This window comes from Amblyomma maculatum, chromosome 1, assembly GCF_055883805.1.
Source record: "Amblyomma maculatum isolate TAMU_Amacu chromosome 1, ASM5588380v1, whole genome shotgun sequence".
Taxonomy (NCBI): Eukaryota; Metazoa; Arthropoda; class Arachnida; order Ixodida; family Ixodidae; genus Amblyomma; species Amblyomma maculatum.
In genome coordinates, this window is record NC_139344.1 from 133,846,878 (window position 1) to 133,858,320 (window position 11,443).

Consider the following 11,443-nt stretch of genomic DNA (forward strand, 5'->3'; position numbering starts at 1 on the left):
TTCCTGTCTTCGCCTTGGTACCGTTGCCTATCTGCGTTGAAGCATCTACACAACGACTCCAGACTGACGTGTGCCTGGCGCAGGACGGTCCCCAGTCCCACGAACCTGGCAATTCGGCTCGGCCCCATCTACGGTACAGCGTGACGTGGGAATTCATTGGGACAGCCACATCAACATCGCCAACCTTTCCATCGGGCTATAAATTCACGCCCCGAACCTTTGCTCCCTTCAGTGGGCATGGGATGGCAGCGGTGACAATGGTCGCTAAAAACCATTTCTGTTTATTCGTCCAGGCTACAGTCATCGCCACGTGCCTTCTTGTCTTCGCCTTGGTACCGTTGCCTATCTGCGTTGAAGCATCTACACAACGACTCCAGACTGACGTGTGCCTGGCGCAGGACGGTCCCCAGTCCCACGAACCTGGCCATTCGGCTCGGCCCCATCTACGGTACAGCGCGACGTGGGAATTCATTGGGACAGCCACATCAACATCGCCAACCTTTCCATCGGGCTATAAATTCACGCCCCGAACCTTTGCTTCCTTCAGTGGGCATGGGATGGCAGCGGTGACAATGGTCGCTCAAAACCATTTCTGTTTATTCGTCCAGGTCAGTGAAATTCCACCCCTTTTGTCTAAGCGTTCTGACAACATTTTCTTGCTGCTATTCTCATGCCCAAGTATTTTGGTTTCTATTGCCGCCGAGTGTGTTCATGTTACAAAAATGCTTCTTCTAAGCGGTGACGTGGAGCTGAATCCCGGCCCTAACAATGACTGCAGCAAGAACCACAGTGAAGTGTTAACTGCTATTCAGAATCTAACCGTGCATCTTGACGAGCGACATGACAAACTGATAACTGGTATCGATGAAATAAAAGAAAATCAAAAACAGTTGGATAGCAAAGTATGTGCCCTAACTGAAAGACTTGCTACGCTAGAAGAAAAGGTGCAGTCATTTGAAAGTACATGCGATGAAACGCATTTGGAAAATTTGATTACAACTGCAACTAGGAACGAAAGTGTCTCTCTTCAATCACGGCTAGATGAATACGAAGACCGGTCCCGCAGGGACAACCTAGTGTTTTATGGGATTTCCGATTGTATATCTGAGACTTGGGCTGCCTCTGAAGAAAAAGTTCAAGAAACAATTGCTAAGTTGTTTGATTTGCATTTAGCCGACGACGCTATTTCTCGTGCACATAGATTAGGTGCATTCGTCCAGGACAGGCACCGGCCTGTCGTAGTTCGTTTTTTATCGTTTAAAATTAAAGACGCTATCTTGTCACAAAGGTCAAAACTGCGAGATACCGGCATTTCAATCAGCGAAGACTTCTGCAGAGCCACAAGAGCCACCCGTAAAAAGCTGATTGATTTTGCCAAATCTTCCGGGAAGAAATATCAGTTAAAATACAATAGAGTGGTTATAAACGGCAAGAGCTATGTGTACTGTCCTGTCACTGACCGCGTTTCTGAGGCTGCGCCAAGCCGCTAGCACTCTCCAGATCTGTCCCGACCGTCATCTTCTAATACAGATGTCACGCCTCCCCCTTCATAGCCACAAGCGAGATCACATCTACGCTCTTCACTGCAAGAACTTTCCTTTCTGCTTTGCAACATTCGAAGCGTCATAAATAAACGAGAAGCTTTGTCAGCTTTTATAGACACATGCTCATCTGAAATTGTTATTTTAACTGAAACGTGGCTCTCCGCGAACATTGACAACTGCGAAATCTTAGACTGCCAAAAGAAGTACAACATCTATCGATGCGACCGGGACAGTCGGCCTGGTGGCGGCGTTTTGGTTGCAGTCTCCGATACACTTGTTTCTTTTCACGTTCAGTTGGTTTCTACACTTGAAATTGTTTGCGTCAGTATAAGTTTCAATCACATGGATTTCCTTTTATGTGCCTGCTATCGTTCCTCCAGTTCGCCCATCGGCTTCGCTATCGACTTTCATGATGCTTTGAATACCTTGCATCAGAAGTTTCCTCAGTCCCCTATTTTTGTCGTAGGTGACTTCAATTTTCCAAACATCAACTGGTCCCTATCCTATCCTGCACCTACCGTTAATTCTTCAGAGTGTAATTCTTTCGTTAACGTATGTTCTGACTTTAATCTAACTCAGCTTGTTAAAAGTCGAACTCGCGTTACTCAGTCTAGTGCAACTATTTTGGATCTAGTGCTATGCACACACCCAGACTTTGTTCTTTCCCTTTCCGTTTTACCAGGTCTGAGTGATCACTCAGTCGTTGTTTTTAATGTGTCTACCACCTCACCTCGTAATCAAAGCAGGTTGAAACTAATTAGGGATTACGCAAGAGCAGACTACTCATCAATTAATATCGAACTTCAAGTTTTCGTAAATGAATTCCTTGAGATGTTCTCCAAGCGATCGGTTGATGACAACTGGCTCATTTTTAAAACCAAAATTGCTGAACTGACTGACAAATATGTGCCCCTGCGTAGGATACGAAACCGTACAAGCTCGCCTTGGTTTACGCCGACGCTGAAACGGCTGTTGAACAAAAAGAAGCGCATTTTTAGGCGTGCAAGGCTTACAATGAGTCAGGAATGATGGGCCGCTTATCACCGTGTGGCTGATGAATACACAAATGCATTATCTGTCGCCAAACACGCTTTCTTCAATAAAACACTTCCATCCTTGTTAAACAGCCCCCGCAGGTTTTGGAACATTATTAATGGGAACGAAAAAAAACCCATAGACCTTGCATCTGATGATGCTCTACCTATTCCAAGAAGTCATTGTTGTACTGTCTTAAACTCCATTTTTTCGTTGTCATTTTGTACCATTGTGCCATGTTCATTTCCTACTTTACCTGCTTGCAGTTTTTCAGTGATGGACCCGATTGTAGTTGACTGGGTTGGCATTAGCAAATTACTCGAGAATATAAAGTTTTCTTCTCCCGGTGAAGATGGAATAAACCCGAAATTTTTAAGAAATACTTCCATATACTGTTCAGTGATACTAACAAATATTTTTTCACAGTCTTTGGAATCATGTGTTCTCCCTGATGATTGGAAGGTGGGGAAGGTGGTTCCTTTGCACAAATCAGGTAACTCTCATTGTCCACAAAATTACAGGCCCATATCATTAACTAGTGTACCATGCAAAATTTTTGAGCACATCATTTATTGTCACATTGTAACCTTCCTCGAGTCCAATTCATTTTTCAGTAACTATCAGCATGTCTTCAGAAAAAACTATTCCTGTGAAACACAACTGCTCTGCTTTACTAATGACTTATTTTCTGCTATTGATCGTTCATCCACTATAGACTGCATATTCATTGACTTCGCTAAAGCTTTCGACACCGTATGCCACAGATTACTAATGCTCAAGCTAAGTGCACGGAACTTCGATCCTAACGTTCTTAAGTGGATAGAATGCTTTCTTTCTAACCGCACGCAGTTCGTAACAGCTAATGATTGCAATTCACCCGCATGCCCTGTAACTTCTGGCGTACCACAAGGATCTGTCTTAGGACCTCTGCTGTTTTTAATATACATTAATGACTTACCTGACAACATATCTTCTTCAATAAGACTGTTTGCTGACGATTGTGTTATTTATCGCGAAATCCTTAACCCTGCCGATCATCTTGACCTTCAATCTGATCTAGATACTATTTCTTCTTGGTGCGACACTTGGTTAATGAAACTAAACCATACTAAATGCAAGACAATGCGAGTTTCACGTAATCTTACTAACTACTTTCCTTGCGATTACAAGCTTAATGGTGCCCATCTAACCAAAGTTGCATCTTATAAATATCTCGGCGTGCACATTACTGATGACCTTTCATGGAAAACTCACATCGACTACGTAACAAAAAATGCCAGTCGCACACTAGGTTACTTACGCCGGAATTTTTCTCTTGCTCCTACTAATATAAAGTTGATGCTTTATAAAACCCTGGTCCGACCGAAACTCGAGTATGCGTCATCAATCTGGGATCCGCATATCAATATACTCATTAACAATGTTGAAGCCATCCAAAATCGTTCTGCACGTTTCATACTATCAAACTATCAGCGTACTGCCAGTGTCTCCATAATGAAGTCAAACCTTAATATACCTGATCTGTCTCTTCGCCGAAGAATATCACGCCTCTGCTTATTTCATAAGATTTTTCATTTCAATTCCACTCTTAGATCCTCTCTGTTTCAGCCACCATCATATATTTCATCCCGCACCGACCACAAGTTCAAGGTTGCCATACCCAACTGCCGGACGAATCTACATTTTAATTCTTTCATACCAAAGACTTGTTCTGACTGGAACCACCTTCCCGCCTCCCTCGCTGCCATTATTGACACCAGTCTCTTCAAAACAACCATTTCTAATACCATTTAATGTACCATTGTTTATATTGTATAATGTATTCAGTTCCCTGTTCTTGTTTTTGTTCAAATTGTGTTTATTAACCCACTCCTCTCTGTAATGCCTTGGCCTTGAGAGTAAATAAATAAATAAAAAATAAATAAATTTGTTTAGGGGAAAGATAAACGCAAAGTAGAAGGAAAAACAAACGTGCCGGTGGTGGGAACCGAACCCAATATATATATATATATATATATATATATCGAATTCAGCTGCGGCCTTGGCTTCACGACCTTATTGTAGCGGCAAGCCGATATGTCTGCGATTGGTTTCTTCGTCCGCTTCAGGAAGTCGGCACACGTGACGGTGCGAGTCGCGGCGAGCTCACCGCGCTGGCTGCAACCATCACCAACAGATCAGCCTGCCACTGGGACTTGGCTGTCTAGTCATGACCGCAGCTATTTTCGTTCACTCACACCACGATTGACAGTACCACAATCGCAGCGCACAAATGCATTAGTCACTTCATATTTTTTGTATTTCCTAGGCTTTCTTTAGAGCTTGGAAAAAATGATAAACGTGAAGCTTTTTTTACCGAAAATAAATGATATTGGAGTTTCAGAAGGGGCTCTATAATTTTGCAAAGCACATTTATTGTCTAGAGGCAATACTTAGCAAATTAGAAAATGTTTTAATTACAATTTATTCTATTGCAAAATAAAAAAAAAATTGCCTGTGGGGCGCCACATGGCTGACAGCTGTATATAAGTAGTTTTCCTGGCCTATCTCAAATGTTCTTTTTTTTTTTTTAACCCTTGGCTAAAGTTAGCTTGGACACCCTGTATACATTGCGTGCTGTTGCTTGGACGAGGCTTCAGAGGCACCCTGGCGAAAATGGTAATTTCTTTATATAGCTACGTCATACTGCCGCTGGAAAGACGGGCAATAAACCTTACAGCTCGTGTACACCCGCAGAACGCCATTACAGCTGCACTATCCCGGCTGCTTTTAAAATGAAAAAATAAAAAATCTCCCTCCAAAAAATAGACCTCAGCTGCATAAGGTGCACTCTGTTTTCCACTCGGCGCTCTCCGGCTGAATTAGACGGTTGAGATGTGGACGACAGTTTTTTTGTCTGTGGGCAGCAGCAGCAGCTGAAAAACACCTGACAGAACACGGCACCTTGTGCGACACTTTATTAAATTCGGGGCCAGATATAGGATTCAAATAAGAAACTCGGGGCTAAGCTCAAAGTATTTGTAACATTACCCGTCCTTCGTACGCCTGCTATTTGAAAAGACGGGCTTAAGAACCCTGGGCCGTGGACACAGACTGCAAGTCGAAGGCTCTTCTTATCCGGACTCTCGCTAAATCCTCACCAGTCTTCCGATGTGCAGCACACTCCTCTCTGGGACATTCTTAGTGCAAAAAAAGAAAGAAAAAAAAAAAGAAAGGCCACGTGTGGGCATTGTGAATTTTCTGCTCGCTTTTTACGGCGCTGTCTACTTCTGTTACTCCGTTGTTGGCTGTATGGTGTTTTCGAAAGGTGAATCCTAGCACGGAGTGCAGCGCTGCTGGATAGACTCGAGCGCATGGCCATTGTGCACAGGCTGGTGTGGCGAGAAATGAACCGCCTATTTTGGTCCCATGTGTTCTCAAGCTCTGTCGCTGCATTTAAATTAAAGAACGGTCGTGTTTCTAATTGTCAGGTCATGAAGCCGCCTTGCGAAAACTAGCCAACCAGAGCGAAATGGACACGTTTCAGACAATGCTTTTTTTTTTTCTATTGAGTAGTGCCGGGCTCTGTGTAACAAAATTGCCGTCCTGGCAACGAGTCAAACAAGAAAACACCTATAGATCGAACTAGCTGCCAGTATTGAATAAGGTAAGCAAGTAGGCGCTTGGGATGGATTGAAGAAAATACGTAGCTTAAAAAGAACTATATTTAGCCTGCTGTCGCCTACTGCGCAAGAAAATATAAAAGAAAAAGGCGCAGCAATCACGATAACCTGTTGCGCCAGCCGGTTTTCAACAATCCAAGAGCGTTTTAAAATCTGCTCACAAGAGTTCCTATTGGATCCTATAGAAGATCGAAAATTCTCACAGGAGGCACCTCATCAGCGAAATCTTACGAGTTGCTCAATGTGCAGTAACGAACACTGGGCCTGTGCACGTACCAGCAAGACCGGTTGCGATGGTGGCGCGCTCTTTCCTTAAAATCACAGCCAAAGGCACCATAACTTTCTCTCACTACACCTATGAAAAAAAATGCAAGAATACTGTATACAAATGGTTTCCCTGACCTACATCAAATGTTTTATTTTTCAACCTTTGGCTTAAGTCAGCTTGGACACCCTGTATAGCTGCGCTGGAACAATCTGGAGCCAAAACAGCAATCATAATGACTCAAGCCGAACCGAACCATTTGCTCCCTGTATTTGCGGGTGCAGCGCTGATGGCTTTTACTTCAGGACACGATGTAATCACATCGCCCACGTAACCTGACTCCAACAGTCGCGTCACTGTAGCAGAATACCTAGATGAATTTAAAAGCATTTTCCGTTTCTCCCTGACATATTGCGCGCGCTAATGTACTATGGCACATTCAGCCGCAGTGCGCCGTCACACGGCTCTTATCGACCTGGTGGCCGATGATCGCGCTTTCATGTTGAAAAAATAGAAGGATGCGCAAGGCTTATCGCGGTTACAGAAACCACGAACAAAACCCGCAAGGAAAGCAATGTTAACTTGGTCTGACATCATAACTGGAGCAGTACTCTGGTCTATATAGCACTGATAATTGCGGTGTTCCTTGTACTGAAGGTGAGGACTGCGCAGCGATAAGCAAGAAGATTGTAGACACAGTTGGTTTGCTCATATCAACAAACGACGTAGGGGAGGTTCACAGAGTTTCAAACTGAGAGGATAAAAAATAAATACAGTAGTGCCAAGCCTGCACTCCCTCCAACTTTTCAAGCGGAAATTGGAATTTTAGACTTTAACTGAGGGCTCAGTATATGCGAAGTCGTGACTAACACGTAAAACAAGGAACAGTTTTCCGCAGCACATTTTCCAAAAAAAAAAAAAAAAGATCAGGTATTGCTGTCTATTTGAACAGACAGCGGTGTCGAAAAGCGAGATAACAAACCGATAGAACAGTGCACAAAAACGCGCGCGATAACGAACTGCAAATATTTTCGCAGCTATAAATTTATAAGCCAGACATTTTCTGCTCTGAAATTCTAGTGATTTTAAGGTGCGGGGGTGGCACTTCTGACTGGCTGGCGTGACACAGTGCAGAGATACAGCACAGAAGATATTTGTCCGCAGTGTCTACGCTGTCCTGCTTCTCCCACGATACATCTCCGCGCTAATGCGACAACTTAAAAAAAAAAAAAAAAAGATGAAGGAGATGTCGGGTTCGTTGGCACAGAATAACGACCGAGACAACGCGAAAAGCACGGACCTACACACACACAAAAAAAAATGAAACACACAGCTCTTCTGTGTCGCAATCTCCGTCTCTGTTTATGCTACTCATGCTGTTACACTGTAAAGAAACAAACAAACAAACAAAAAAAAGAAACATTATGATGAAAAAGAAGCTTCCTCCAAGATGATCATTTTTCATATTTCCTCAACTGGCTCACAGAGAAATGGCATTCTATGATGAACTTTTCTTCCTATGGCTCCTGGGCAGCGTCGATATTTTTCTTTCACCATTAATTTAAAACAAAAAACTCGCTATGCCTAGAATTTTCTGGCACTAACTTATGTGTCGCTATTGGCAGCGTTAGGGATTTCTTTTTTACCAATCAGCAGGAGGAGGAAAACAATTGTTAGCACGGTTTATAAGTCCCCATCGTCATCAGGCGTTGACTTTGTAGCTCGTTGTCAACATATCGCTACAAAATAGCCACCGCTCATGTTCGGAGACATTAACGTAATTCACTCATAATAGTAGCCTTGTATGCAATGAATTTATTTATTTATTGCCGGTTTTGTTTTGAGCCAACAATAGCGGCTCTCCCCAAATGCGTGAAAAATAATTCAAATCTCTTAAATGATGCGATTCTTTCATATCTTCAAAAACTCCAGGCGCAAGAATTGGTAACGTTGACATAACCGATAAAACCAGACCTTTATTTCATGTATTTCATTTATTTCAAGTCACAATCATTTACGATGCTTTGAAGGAGATCAACTTTGAGTTGCACAGGTACGTTCAAGAAATTGTGCAATCCAACTTACCGCTTATTTTACTATACGCAGATCTCGTAGCAATCTTTGCAGAACTCATAACAGTACTTATATATGCAATTACCGCCCGCTAACAAAAATCGCATTGCAAAAAAAAAAAAAAAAAAAAAAAAGAGCTTTAAGAGCTTCGCTGTTCGTGAAGGACTCTGCCCTCTACATATTTTACGTAAAATAAAGATTTGCAAAAAAGAGAGGAGCAAATATTTACTACCAGGGGTGGAAATCATTATAAGGATATCTCGGAGGAAATCAACCGGTACTTGAACCTTACAATGAGGTCCCACAATTAATAAAAAATTATTGAATGTAGCGGTGATTTAAAATAAAATATAATTAGATTAATTTCGGAATCTTTTTCTGAGCACCTGTTAGGTCTATATTTTAGGTTAATAAAAAAAATCCTTAACTCGTAAAATTTAGCACATATATACTTCATGCTTGCTTTTTCCGCGAACCTTCATTAAATACGTTGACTGCCACGTACTTTCTATGGCAGTAGCCACAATCACGCTTTCTGACGCCATGAACGTCCCAGGGTAAACTATGTTTATTAGAAAAAAAAAAAGACCAATACAATAGAGGGCATAAGCGAAATGCAGCCTTTTCTTTCGAAAACTGTTGAACGCGCCTTATATGGTGCTTCCTTGAGTACCAATAACTTAATACTTACTTGTGGAATGTACCTCAATATATTGAATCCAGCTCTGATTACCGTAACACTGAAAAAAAAAAAAGCAAGTGACTTGGACTTGATGTAAAATTTTTTGCCTATGTCCAATATTTATATCTTAATCTAAGTTACAGAAAACGGAACCTAAAAAATGAAATAGTAAAAATAATCACATAATTAAGTTAATAATAAAGAACGAAAATAAATAATGATCCCAAACTAAACTGAATATTTACTTTCCGCTCACGCTTGTTTCAGCCGAGTTTCATGCACAGTATAACCGCCCTACTCACTTTTTCTGACTACTCAAGGACGCATATCGATCTATAGTGGTATGATAATTAGGTCGATATTCATAAATTTTTGCGAAGGCATTTGAAAATCATAATGTTTACCTCCCTTTCTGTTAACTGTAAAATTATGGAATCTGCTGCCCAGTGTTCAAACCTAACTAGGAGCTTTTTGTCACACACGTATCAATCGGTGTTCATCAATATCAAGTTATTCCATCAAAGAATGACCAGTAAGGGCATCCCTCAAGGCTCCGTAGTAGTAGCGCTTTTATTTTTAGCGTGTATTAGCCACCGCCCATTGGAAGTAACTGATTTAGAGTGTACGTATTACGCTGACGATTAAGACAGCAATTTTTGCTAAGAATATTAATAAATAAACAGCAGATACTAGGGCCGCGTTGCGTCCATTTGAAAGTGGGGTCCATGATACATACTAGAAATCAGCAGTACTAAAAACTGTTTTGCAGTATTTCATTATATGCAATAATATTAAAAAACAGGTGATGACGTTTTCACCGATATATATTAACAATAATACCAAAATGCAGCAGATTAGCCAGTGCCATCTTTTAAGGGGTAGTAGTCGATTCTAATGGTAAATGGAAGAACCACATCTCTTCTGTTGTTAAGAATTATTGTCAGCATAACGTGTTTAGTTAGAATTAGCGGTACATTCTTCTCTGCTCTACGTTCACTACGGGCTTATTCATCCACATCAACTACTCAAACTACTTAATGCATTACGCCGTGAAGCCGCAATCATTCTTCACACCGGTCTCGTCGTATACACATGCAGAAGCAAGCGCTCTGAATCTTCGCCTTTTCTTCTGTTTTGTCATCTACATCTCTCGTTTTTCATAAAAAAAAAAAAAAAAATATTGCGTGTTACTACAATGCACAAATTAGTTTTTCCTGTTTTCTACTTTTTTACTCTTAATTAGATGGCAAGGAACATTTAGGTGCTCTCCTTCGAAAATATTTATCAAGACTACACAACGGCCATCTTGTCTTAGGAAATAAATTTTTGTAACCTGAAGCACAAACGGCGCAAAAAAAAAAAAAAACATATATACAGTCTGTTTCAGGGCCAGTCTTGCGTCAAATAGTTTAAACAGTGCTCAAGAAATCTCTTCCCGTTTCAACAGGTAATTTTTTTCCGGGGAAACCTGCTGGAGGAATAATCTAATTTTATTGCACAACCACTTTAGATGCGATTTAAGATACTGGAGGAGAAAATTTTCGAAATTTCAAATTGTTTAAATTAGCGGGTCGTGTTGTTTTTTATGTTGTTCTTTATTTTTGCCTGGTTAATTTTATTTTAGGGTGGTGAATCTCTGGCATAATATTAGAATAGAGGATTTCTACGTAGCTAATCTTTAAACACAAGCCAACAGATCGCAGGTCCGGTCACCACATCCCCCAATATTTCATTGAAGATTCTAGTCGGTACCGTACATGCTGTCTGTAATGGGCCAATTACGCTGATTCCCCATTCAGTTGAAAGCACAATTACCAACTAACCCTCATAAATGCTCTTTAATTGTCATTTTAAATATACCATTTCATTTTGCGCATCAGGATATTGATTACTATGAGGCGCTGAAACTACAAAAATCTACTCGGTTTTCTCAAGAAAAAAGTTTCAAGCAAAATAGCATGCCCTTTTCTTCCGAAGAAGCCGTAGATTTCAGCAGCACCACTTTTTCACTCAACAAAAGCCACTTCTGTCGCTTCGCTCACAAATTCTACATGATAAGTTTATTTGCAGTTATGCAAAAAAACCTCATTTACAGGCAAGAAACGCGCGGAAACTGCAATTGCAATTTCGCGGAAAGGATAGGCAAGGGGATAGCCGTTATGCAAATCATCCCCACTGCGTA